The 13,468-nt window shown below is 38.5% G+C and overlaps 1 long non-coding RNA gene across 1 annotated transcript in view; it reads left to right on the top strand.

Annotated features, from left to right (window-relative positions):
- The first annotated feature begins 269 nt into the window (after nt 1–269).
- LOC311529600 overlaps nt 270–13,468 on the top strand; it is a 29,324-nt gene continuing 16,125 nt past the window's right edge. The window contains exon 1 of the long non-coding RNA XR_014713846.1: nt 270–364. This is a non-coding gene — a long non-coding RNA (uncharacterized lncRNA). The remainder of the gene's footprint in view (nt 365–13,468) is intronic.

The following is a 13,468-nucleotide window of genomic DNA, read 5'->3' as shown; positions in this document are numbered from 1 at the left end:
CACTATTTTCCCATTCTCCAACTGTACCTTACCCTTGACATTCCCTGAAATATCCGTCACTTTCAAGTTGCATTAAAGATTTCCAGCACTTTATTTAAACTTTCTTTTGCACCTGACAGCTCTCACTGAAACCTTGCGTTGTTAGTTTTCAAGTAGCTTATCTGACAAGTACTAAAGCTGAAATGTTTGTACCGATAGGTAATGATTAGCAGGCCATACCCATAAATAGTGCTGAACTGCAGATATTTATAACCCTGCTAAAAGGTCTGCAGACTTGGATACAGAACATGCAGAGACAGCCGCTTCTATCACAGCTGACTGACTAGGGTGAACTCTTTACACCACAATGACACCCACAGAGGAGGTACATTAAATATTTTTTACACTGTAATAGCTGTTTTCCTAGTATTGAACTGTATACTGTATCCCTAAGTCAAGACATGGCTGCTACCTGCAGTCAGTATTTATTCAGGCAACCATAGGATTGATTTTGGTCTTTAGTGGGATGTGAGATAGGAAATATTTGATTCAGGGACTATGGACAGCCCACACTTTTTGTGCATCAAGTTTGTTTGTTTGCAGGTTTTTTCCTGCATTAGATCACAGTAAATCAGGAGACTTTGCAGTCTTTGGCTTTTGACTAGTATAAACTGTGAATAGAATTTCACCCCATATATGCGAAACACAATAAATTAACACTGGAGAAGCAACAACTTTGCCCCCTCCTGCAAACCCTTACTTACACAAGTAGTACTTACTCATGCAAGCAGTCCTACTGTAGTTGAGGTAAGAGTTTTACATGTAAAAATTTGCAGGCTCAAGTCCTTCACTATAGAATGTCTGCATTTTCAAGTGCTTCATTTCTCAGCCATATACTCACATTAGCACTGATTCTTCTATTTAATCGCCCTAGCTGTTCTTTTTTTAAAAAATATAGAAAACAAAAAACGAAATTTAAATATATTCAGTTTGGGGAGTTTACAATTTTAGCTGGCTTTGCCAGCAAAGCTTTTAAATTCCTTGAACTCAATCATGACTGTATTGAGAACCACTAAACTGAATTTTCAGATTAAGGCATAGTTCAGATTAACCTTCAGTTAAAGGGCATTGTGCGAATCCTCACAGAAAAATTCAGATGCTCATAACTTTAAAACTACTGGCATTTTTTCTTCAAACATGGCTTGATTTATTTTATTTATTTTTAAGTCGCAGTGGTCTCTAATAGACAAGGCTGAAACTTCTTGTTTCAGGCATATTTTTATTTCTGGGGACAATGTTTGATGAAAAATGTAGGTGGGATTGGTTTTTTCTTTTATTTCAAGTGAAACAAAACCAGCTGAATCATTTTGCAAAAGAAAATCACAGTTTTGTCAGCCTCTAAGCATTAAAAGTTCATTCCAAATTTGACTTATTTGAATACATCAAGAAAATGAGAGAAAAATTGCTGAAATCAACTTTACTGTGATGGGTGCTACTCAGGCCTGCTATAATATTAGATTAAATGAAAATTTATTTCCCACCATAAGTGGCAGAGCAGTTTACTATCACATAGGGAATCTAATTCCTTTGTCCTTCACTGCCTCACTTTCAGGAGCTGGACGTACCATGAAAGAAAATTTTTTAGGACATGTTTAACATATAAAGAGGAATGCTTCCTATAATCAAAATCTTTCTGCTGAAATTATCAATATTTTCACTTGTTTCAGTTTGCTTAGCAATAGCTTTTTAAAAATAATTGTTGTCTACATATGCCAGTGTATCATATAAAACAGTTAATCTTAAGAAGGTTCAGCTCGTTTCCTGAATTCTTAATCAAGAGGTGAGCCTCTCTGTTTTAAATTCCTAAGCAAGAAGTGAAAAGCAAAATTCTACACCACTTGAGAATAGGGAGTGTTAATGAATGAACTTCCAATTTTTAATGAGACAGCAAGAAATTGCCTAATTTTCCTTACTTCTGAATTACAGAATCCAACTTAATATAATGCTGAATTCCGTTGCCATCCAATATCTCATATAGACCTAACAGTTAGTTTTATAATTGTTTTCTTTTATCTGTGTGACTAATGAAAAGTACATGATAAGGGACCCTGCTAAGAAGCAAATGAGGATATTAAGAGTTTTCATGTGTCAAGAGTTTTATGTATTAAATGTGAGAATTAAATTAGTCTTCGGTCTCATGGAAATTTATATCTTGGCCCTTGTCATATACTGTATATTTAATTAAAATGATCATACATTTTGCTTCAGAGTTGTAAAATTATTTTTAAATGAAAGTAATTTCTTCTGGGGCCTTATTTAGGCTGTAAATTAAAAGATGTAGAGATCTCAAGATAAGTAATAAGGTCTTTTAGGACAGTGGTCAGCGCTCATTCTTGCAAGATTAGTTAGCCTTTTGATAGATACAAATTAGAACCTCTCTTGGAATTAGGATTTTCTATAATTATGATTGCGGTATTAATGTTGAAAACAGAAACCTTTTTTTCCCTGTGTTTTGTGATTCCTCCCCCCAAAACACACCACATAGTTGTTCCAATTAGAGTCACAGAATTTTGATCAGAGTTTCATAAATCCCAGAGTAACACAGAAATCTGTCCATTGCCTTTATCTTTTAGTGTGGTTAAAAGTAAAGCTCTGTGTTGAAAGACACAGTGATTGGAATGACTTATGCTGACCAGTTCCAATTTTCTCTCCTTGTAAACTCTATTTAGTGTTACAAAAACAATTCAAAGGCAGATCGTAGGTGCCACATATCTCCTGTAACCTTTAAATCAAATTTAGTATTTCACTCTGTAGTATGCCACCAAGCAAAACTTGACAGCTTAATAAAGTGGAAATTTTAGGCAATAAATCTAAGAATTCTTCCATCATTCATGAGAAAAGAGATCAAAGTTCTTGCTTTATTGCTGAATATCTTCCAAACAGGAGCTTATGAAACTTGGATAATAAGAACGTATATTGTCAAAAGTGATTGCTGAACTAATAAAAGAAATTAACAAGGAATATCCTTCTGTCTTCGCTTTAGCCATAGCGTAGACAGCATAATATGCTGCAGCCATCTTGAGTAAGATCAACTAGTAAAATGCAGTGACTGTATTATCAGTGATGAGTTCTGAATTGCAACACGTGCCAGTGCTGGAAAAAAACACTTCCCTGATGCTGAACTAAACGTATGATTCTGATAAGTAGTCCACCTAGTAACAGTCACACAATTTGGGTCAAGTGTTTGCTCCTCAGATTTGGTGCAAAACTGTGCTGCTTCTGCCTCGATTGTCAGTAAGAAGCACTCACGTCTGTCTCTGCTAGATGTCGATATTTATGGACACCGTTGCAAGTTTTCTCCTGCAAAGCTATTTTTGTAGAAAGTTTTTGACAGGTGTCTACAGTCAAGGGTAAGGACATTGTCTAGGAGGGCGGAGGTAATGGAATCAAGGAACACAGCCCTGAAGATTAAAGCCAGAGCAGGAAAGAGGGGAAACAGTTAACATGGTTTCTACTGTAGCACATCAGGAGAGCAAGAAAATGATAGAATTTCCAAATACAAAAAAGACCTTTAGCTCACATAAAGGTTACTGGACAACAGAAGGTTAGGGTCTCATTCAGGAAAGCACATAATCAGGTGTAACTTTAAGTGCCTACATAATTATCTTGCTGAACCAGGACCTAAATGCTGACCTATCATAGAACAGAGTAATCTTCAATGTCACTAAACCACACACTTTTTGTAATTCACACAGAGTTGGGGAGGTCCCTACCTCTCAGCAATGATTTAGCACTTACTGTAGTGTGGGATCATATGACTAGGATTCCATTATGCTATATTCCGTTTATTAGTCCACTCTGCAAATGTTGCCAGCCTCCATCATGCACTGGTCCACATTTCCCATAAGAGCATTGGCACCTTTTTCTATGCCTCTCCTTGATAATAGATAGTCCTCCTTCAGCTATTCTGTAAAGCCAGTACCTTGTCCTCCTTCAAGTCTCACTTCCAGCTATCATGATGCCTTTGGTAAATGGCAAAGATGCCTTTGGTAGATTGCTAGTGGACAGTAACATATGACCAGCACAATAACCTAGCTCTGAATCTTTCATGTGTGTCTAAATGTGGGAGTTTGGTTGATGAAGCTTCGCCTTCCTTTGGAAAGTAGCCAGCTCCAATTAAAAGATGGTAAACAACAGTGGACAGAGGTACATGAGCTTCACCTCACTTGAGAGGGTCAATAATATGCTTAATGGAGCTGTCAGAGTTTGTCAAACCCCTTTGTTAAAATTCTCCCATGCAACTGAAAGAGGCTTGGAGTTATTTCCATGATGCCAATGTGGCCCTGCTCTCAGATGCTGCTCATTTATCCTTGCTTCACATTATGTATTCCTGAGGCCCATTAAAATACTGAGCAAGAGCAATGGTTTGGAGGTGCCAAGTATTTCAAAACTTCTTATTGCGGGAAGGATATTTCTAATCTCCCTGACAAGGTGTTTATCTCTAGCCTTCGACTCCAGTTTGATAGGGTGAACGTCTCAGTAGCCTATCAATATTAACAGTACAATTGTCAGAAACAGAGTATAAATGCTTGCAGCAAATGCACGTGTTATACATTTGTTTACCCAGTAGTTTTGTCATGAGAAATCGGCTTTGCTTAAATGGGAAGATATACGAATCAGTTCTCCATTCCCTCACCCATAAGAGTTTCTTCAGGGGAGTTTTTCGTTTGATTTCAATGGACTTTGGAGAAGGTCTTGAGAAACCCTTCTTAAGAGTGGCATCACTGTCACACAGAGACCCTAACTGATCAATTAAAATTAAGCTCTATTTAAGTTCTTAAAAGCAGGGCTTAAGTGGTGCAAAGGGCCTTTTGCAGGCTCTTTACACCAAAATTAATTTCATCCTAAAGCACAAAGAACGCAAGCCTCCTCATTGTCTGCCAGGTTCCTTCTGGCCTTTTTTTTAATAAATCACTAGGTACCTGTATAATACTGGTAATATAACTGAGCACAGAGCCTGGAAAATATACCTTTTCCCTCCCCTACTTGAGAATAAACACCAGTCTTCATCACAATATATATTGCCTATAAATGCTTGGACTTTCCTCAGGCATTAATCTTGCAGTGGGGATGGAAGACCATTACCCAGTCATATGAATCACTTCCATTGACATTATCTGATCAAAATAGTAAAGGAGTTGGAATTTGCTTTTATTAGTTTAGTACAAGCTAGAATTCAGATGGAGACCATTGTCTCTGTGTTCATTTATTGTCTAGTCTGAACCTTAGAAAAATCCATAACTTCTATGAAACTCATCAGCAATATAAGTAATTGTGTTTAATTTGCTTTTTGGTGAATTCATGTAAGATGGAAAATTACGTTAGAGGACAGTCGCATCTGGAATTGGGAAGGGAAGGCACGACTACAGTAAGAAGCACAATGATACACACACTGTGACTGTGTCAGCTCTTTTTTCCTTGTAAAGTCAGAGGAAAAGTGAATTAAGATCTTATGACAGTGGAAGATAAAGGGCCTGATCTAACGTCTGCTGAAGTCAGTGCAGGGACTTCCACTAACTTCATTGGGTTTTGGAACAGGATCACATAACATTGGGTAAAATCAGGCATACCGTGTTGTTGACAACAAGCTCCCTCATGTAATTCTGCCCATTTACTTCACCCCAGGGGGTTAGCATGGAATCAGTTGCTAGCTCCCTATGGGTAGGATTCACAAAGATATTTAGGCACCAAAGTCCCATTGGTTTCACTGAAATCACCAGGGAGGTTGGGGCCTAAATACTTTTGTGAATCCCCCCCTTACCCCCATGGATCAATTGAACCCAACTTCCCAATATGCATCCATAATTTACTGCCTGACCATTTGTACACCCAGTTTGCTCAAGAAAACCACATATTATGGGTAGAAAAGTTTGCACACTTTTGCAGGTACAGTCAATGCCCTGGGCAACAGGCACAGCTGAAAATTTGGTCATACAGTTTTAGATTTTCATTAGTATGATAGTACAAAACCAGAGTTCTAACTGACAGCTGAATCAGACCCTCTTGATCACTCTGCTAATATGACAGTAAAGACTGAAATAATTAAGAGCATTCTCTATAAATGACTAAACACATTGTCTATCACTAAAGAGTCAATTTATGAGACGCTACCGCATATACATAAGTAAGCACACTTCTTTTATGATTGCCTACTAACTTAAATTGTATGAAGATTTTGCGTGTGTGTGTGTGTGTGTGTGTGTGTGTGTGTGTCTTACTTGGAAATTAACTTGTCTTATTTATATTCCATCACAAGCTCTGTAGTTTGTGGATTTGATTAGTAAGGAATTCAGTATATAAATGATAAAACAGCATGGCATATCAGTAGGAGAAAAAGAGGCCAGGTTTTCAGCTGATGTAAACAAGTATAATTCCATTGAGGTTATGGAGCTACACCAATTTACACCAGTTGAGGATCTGTTCCATAAAATATTCAGACTTCACATTTGGCAATATTAAGGCAAAAGGAATAGGTATAGGGTAAATTTTCTTTCAGAAAGATCTAAATTAGTAGCTTAAGTGCCATTGAAAATCAATGGAATTTAGACTCAGTCATTTAGGAGCTTTGGAAAATTTAATCCATAGGTTCTGCAGGATTTTGACACTTTGTTTCCTATATTTATTTGTTCGCAAATGTTTCCTGATGTACAAAAATAAAAATAAAAAAGATACCATTATTGTTAATGTAGGGAATACAAATCTTCAGTCAGTTCAAATAGTTCAAATAGTTACCGAATAATGCAAATAAGAGAAAAGTTCTTTCTTCTGGACATTGCTCATAAAACAATAACAGATGAAGATGCTCCCAGAGTAAACATATATTATTTCAAATTGGTCCTATATTTAAATATGAAATGAATTGACATTTTTTTGTGTGAGCTAATGAAGCTGCTGGGAAAAATCTGAGGATGAAAAATAGACAATTAAATGGTTCTTTGGAAGCCTAAAAAGGATTTGCATATCTCTTCTTAATGATGAGTTTGCAGTTCTCTTCATGCAGGGTATAGGCAAAGTGCAAATGTTAATCTGTAATGGCATCCAGAGTCCTTCAGGTTACTGGGATGAGTTCTTTGTGTAACTGCTGCCATCTGCAAAGACAGATGCCCAAGGCAGGGAAACAATGAAAAAGTAACAGGTAACCGTCTCCTTTCATGTTGCCACAAATATAATTCTATAAAATATTTAGTTTGCAAAAAAGGAATATAAGACAGATACAATATGTACCATCAAAAACTCAGCATTCATTTCCCTGGGCACACATGGTAAATGTGTACATTCCTACACCTAGAACAGGAGATACTGCAATTTATGACTTTTTAATGGCTCCCATTCAGCATAGACTGATCTTAGACTGAACGTAGGAAATGCCACACTGGAGCAGACTAATGGCCTGTCTAATCTGGTGTCATATCTCTGGCAGTGGCCACATGCTATGGGCATTCAGTGAAATTGTGATGCTTTGCTAGGCCTGATGAATTGTAATTTGGATTCATATTAAATTCTGTCATTGCCCCAGCAAGGCAGATTTGAGGAAATCAGCAAAAATAAGATTGGATTGTTATTCCTTATAAGTATCAGAGTAGTGCTTAGAGGCCCCCACCAAGATCAGCATTCATTTGTGCTATATGTCACAGTTCAGGGCAACTGCACTTGTATTTCCCCTCCATGATCCAGCAAGGGCACCTGCTCTAGTCTCCCACCTCCTTAGCAGTCACTTCTCTGGGGTGAAGACCTGCATCTCTCTCCCTTCTGACCACCATTTTTCCAGGCTGCTAAGTTCCCTGCCTACATGCCCCAGCAAGTCAAACTGCCTAAGTAGGCCTGCTTTGCATTCTTTCCAAACACTATAAAGAGTGTAATTAACCACAGTTGAGTCACCACACAGCTCTTTCTAAGCAAGTACATTTATTCCCAAGGTGAAAGCATTACAGAGAAAACATAGTAAAACAAAACAAAAAAGAACCTACATACATTCTGATAAGCTTACCAGAGATCACACCAACTCCAACAAAGGCTCTGGCAGATGATCAGGCCTTCAAACTACACCAAGTGGTTTGCCAGTGGTCATAAGTTCAGAACAGTTTTTGCTCAGCCCTGGTCTACACTGGGGGGATCAATCTAAGTTACACAACTTCAGCTATTTCAATAACGTAGCTGAAGTTGACGTACTTAGATCGACTTACCGTGGTGTCTCCACTGCGGTGAGTGAACTGCTGCCACTCGCCCGTCGACTCTGCCTGCGCCTCTCACAGCACTGGAGTACAGGAGTCAATGGGAGAGTGCTTGGGGAGTGCCAGTCTAGACGCGATAAATCAACCCCCACTGGATTGGTCACTGCCCGCCGATCCGGTGGGTAGTAAAGACATACCCTTAGAACAAGAACCCCCATAAATCTGTGATTCCTTCCTTTATACAGCTTGGGCCTTTGAGCATGGGACCTAGGAACAGGTAATCAGCAGACAATTGCCCTCTCCTCGGGATCTAGTTTCAAAGGACTGTGTTTTTGCATAACTGGAGTTGGTGGGCGGGGGGGGCGGTGGATATTTCCCAGGCAATCTACCTCATGTGTATTGTTGCAAAAGTTAATTCTTCTCTACTACATTGTTTAATGTAGTTCACTGATCATCCAGGCCCACAATACTGCATAACTTTTGCATTTAATACAATGGACTCCAAAGATACTTAAACTTCATTCAACAACATCTCCCAGAGATACTGCAGGAACTTACCATAACTGTCACATTAGCAGCTGGACAGACATATACCAAGAGACATTCCTTGCTGCAAAAAACTTAATCTAAAGACAAAAGGTAAAAGGGGGAAATCAGACAAAGAGGTGGAGTGATTTTCCCAAAGTCACACAGTAAAACAGTTGGGAACAGAACCTACCTTCTGAGTCCTATGGTGTGTCTATACTGCAGTCAGAGGTGTGACTACCGCACAAGTGGACATATCTGACCTAGCTTTAATCTAGCTAGCTCAGATAACAATAGCAGTGAAACCATGGCAGCACAGGCTGTACAAGCCCACCTGAGACCCGGGGTATTTACTTGCGTGGCTTGTTCAGTGTTGACTCCCAGGCTGCTGCAGTCACACCTCTGACTGCCATGTAGAAATATCCCTAGTCCTAGTCCCTGTCCAATGGATCATGCTGCCTCTTGATATTTCAAAGGATATGCTGACATGCTTGGGCCATAAGCATAAGGACTGATTGGCTTAGTAGAGCCATGGTCATGCTACTATTTCACCTTAATTCTCATAGGGCTAAATAGTTCATAGAAATTGTTTTCTCACTCTGCCCTGCTAAACTTTCATTGATTGCTATGGATATGGGTCATGTACCCAGAGCTAGAGATCGTCACTCCATTGGTATCCACCACTAACTACTGATATAGACCAGTATATGCAAGAGGAGGATCAAACCCATTGTATATAACTTTAGGGACAGATTTTCAAAAGGCTCAGCCCATGACTACCCTTTTGAAACTCCAGCTACATCATTTAAGTGCCTAAGTAGGAGCTGAACTCTCTTGAAAATATGGCCCTTAGATGCATGATTCTTATAGATCAAGTCCAGATTTCCTTACTCAGACAAAATTCATCTAGCCTGAGTCAGACATCAAGCCATCAGGACTGAGGGCCTGGTTTTCAAAGGTATCTAGGCATCTAAAGCTGTAGATAGGCACCTACTGGGATTTTTAAAAGTACCCAAGATGCTTAGGTGCCTAATTTCCACTGAAATCATTGGACCTTAGGGACCTAATGTTCTTAAGTCCCATTACATGTCTATCTGGATCTTTAGATGCCTTTGTACCTTTGCAAATCTGGCCCTGAGTCCCAGAATAAATAGCAAACATTATAAAAACATAAAACCACCAATATTTTAAACACACATAAATCCCTTGACTTTGGCTGCAAATCACTTATATGGAACATATCACGTTAATTATAACTAGTTTTTAACTACACATACACAATAAGCATTTCACAGATGCAGAATGTAATTAGATTTGTGCCAGGTGGCTGATACCTACTACCAACATCGCATTCTCACTGCACAACAGGAAAACACCGGAGATGCACACAGGCCTCTGCAATACACCCTCCCTTCCCAAAGATATTAAGTGTTAACCTTCAAATAAGAACTTTATACAGAGAACCGGAATTTATACAAAGTTAGTCTGAGCAAATTTTTGTTTGAGTTGTTTTGTGCCTGATGTATTAATCTTAGAGGTAGCCAAATAGCATCTAGAGAATACTAAATTCAGCAAGCGGTTGTCTGGTTTGTTTCATTATGGCTTTTGGGGGAGGCGGGGGGGTATGGTTTTTTGTTTTCTGCACGACTGCATGATTTTTTTTCAAATATATTGAGTAACTGCTAATATTCAAAGTATATTACAAAGGACATTTTTGAGCAATACCAGAATTCAAGCTTTGAAACGGGTCACCTAAATCTGATTGATCCTAATTCAGTGCCCACTGAATTTGATAGGAGTTTTTCCATTATTTTCAATAGGTATTGAATCAGACCAGTGGTTTTGTTCCTGCTTCCTGCTTGGATTATTTAAGTATTATATACTTAGAATGGGTCACTTACATGTACTAAATGTCAAATCCATATTTTATTCACTTGAATCATCCAGACCACCACCCAACCTTTGTGTATTCACAAATAGGTGCAAATCAATGGCTAATCAGATCCACTTGCATGCAAATTTATCTGATTTATGAGTATCACAGACATTAAGTCCCCGAGTTTGTATGAATAATCAGTTCCTAATTGATTTGCCCTGGGTTATATAGATAGCATGTGGCAGAGCCAAAAAGAAAACTGAGGTCATCTGGCTCTCACTCCTGTGTATTAACCACCAGCTCAACCTTCCTACCTGGAATGGAAGGGTCACAACTTCTTCAAGTCAGGCCACCAAGCCTAAAACTGTCAGACCACCGTCTTTCAACATGTGCATAGCTAGTGACGATGTGCCTTTTTCATCTGGTGTCAGCTTCCCAGGGAGAGCAGTCCTTGTCTCTTTGAACTGACTTCTGGCTCTGCGGAGGCTATGATCTTTATCTAATTCGTTGCCAGCTCTGCAGAGAGTAGGCTTCTTGCCTGCTGCCAACTATGCCTCTTGGCACAAAAATCTCTGTCCTTGGAAAAATGCACACACATCAAAAAAGTCAGCCAGGAGCTGGGGTGTAATATTGTAATAAATTTGCATGTAAAATTCAAACAGAAAAGAACTATCCATATTCTATGGTCACATCTCTGTATAGCAGACACTGGGCTCCTGAAGATGTGTGCACAACTGAAAGTCCCTAATGCTAACAAATCAGGTAGTTCGGGTTAGCTGTCTGAATGGGCCATGGAGGAGAAACTCTCTCCAGCTTCAGAAACAGTTCTTTGTAGCACATGATCTTTGCAGGACCTTCTTTAATTTCTGGCAGACATTCAGAGTGTCGCTGAGTATGCAAAAGGTATTTCCGCACCTCGAGAATCAGAACAACCCATCTTCAACAACAAAAACCATTGCATACAGATTTCAACTTTCAAAAAAAAGGATTAACACATTATTAAAAAATGTGGGTTATATTTTTGCAGGAGACTTTGGCTAAAGGTTGTTGTGAGAGCAAAAAAGCTTTTCTAGAAGGGATGGGAGAGCTCATTCTGCCAAATTCAGAAGAAGGTCATCCCAGAAGTGAAGGAAGAATTCTTTGCAAACAAGTATCCTTACTATTTGCTCAGAGTAGGCCTTGAGTTTCTATGGCTCTTCAAGAAGATGGAATACAAGTGCTTTTGTTTTTAAATGGATTGTAAGAGCCAGATTCTCCTTCTAATGCACATCTGTGGCTCATCTTGAGAACAGAATCTATCCCTCAGAGTTTAAAGCAGAAAAAAAGGATGCATAACAGAGAAAAAGTGAGCGTCTGACAATTTATTTGTAAGATGAAAGGAACAAAATTGAAGTGCAGGTAACTTATTCTTTTTTAAAGTTTATTATGAAGGAAATGAATTATGCTTTGCTGCTGTTTCATCAGTACAGAAAAACCACAACTGTTTCGACAGTTGAAATAAATCATTTTATTTGCTATGCAAGCCACTGAAGATGTTTATTCCTTGTTCTTCTTTTCACTAGTTCTCTATTTTCTACCCTGATTCTCTTTCCCCCTCCCCTGCCATGTTTCTTTAACTTTCTTAGTCCTAGAGCTGGGTTAAATTTCAGATGAATGGTTTATTCAACAACAAAAAAATCAGTTTCTGTTGCCGTGAAACTATTTGCAAATTTGATGCAAAATTCACGAAATGGTGAAAATTTAGAAATTCACAAAACAGTCGGAAGAGGAGGAGGAGGGTGGCGATGTTGCTTTCCCTCCCTCCCTCTTATAGCCTTTAGCCCAGTACTTAAGGCGCTCATTGGGATTCCCAGGTTTGAATTCATACTCTGAAGCAAAATGGACTTTTTTGATTCACCAAAAAATTGGAAAAAATTCAGATTTGGTTCAACCTGAACTAATTGTTTTTTCAGTTTTCCAGAACTGCTACCAAACCAAGTCGATTATTCACTCAGTTCTACCCCTGAATGCTAGTAGATTGCAATAAAACTCCAGAACCTTCAAGGTTTTCAGGCACTTCACCTCCTTCACATTCTGCTCAGTATTAGAAGGTTCGCATTATCTAAGAACCAAATCCATTTTGCATTACTCATGTGAGGAGTCCCAGTGATGTAAAAATCCCATTGAAACTGATCACTTGAGGAACGTGAGCAGTATTTCATCCCAGGGCGGCACATGAAGGTACTAACACATTGAAATTAATGGCAGTCTTTCTGTTGACATGAATGGGCTTTGGATCAGGTACTTGGTGATATTTACTGCATATGTTTGGCTAGATAGTATATACAGACACACAAAGGAACATTAGAACCACTATATAGAGTAGACCAATAACTTGTAAAATCCAGTAATCTGGTCTATATAGCCAGTACCTGGTTGTCTGGGGAAGGCCTGGTCAACCAACAACAGCATAACAATCCTCGTGCACTTAGTCATGTATGAGAGAAGAATGTCCTCATGGTGAAACAAAAATATTCTTCTTGACCACAGCCAATGATCACTTTATGCCCTGAAGCATGAATAGTGATAGTAAAAAAAAGTATATTAAACTTATATATCTTTGACGAAGTGAACCTAATTGTGATTTACTTTTTGTCTTGGAAAAAAATCTTTTATTCAAGAATCACAAGAACCAGAAAGAACAAATCAGTATTCAAACACCACATCTCAATCATCTGCAGAAGATGGATTATAGGCTTCTAAGAAATGAGGGGATAGCAATATTTTAATTATTTTTAATTATACCATAATAAAAAGCTGTTACAGACCAAAGAATACCTTAAAACTAATTATCAGCCCGAATATGATATTAAGAAAG

Source organism: Lepidochelys olivacea (assembly GCF_965140295.1).
Source record: "Lepidochelys olivacea isolate rLepOli2 genome assembly, chromosome: 13".
NCBI lineage: Eukaryota > Metazoa > Chordata > Testudines > Cheloniidae > Lepidochelys > Lepidochelys olivacea.
Note: the sequence above shows the minus strand (reverse complement) of the source record. Positions and strands in the feature narration are given on the sequence as shown.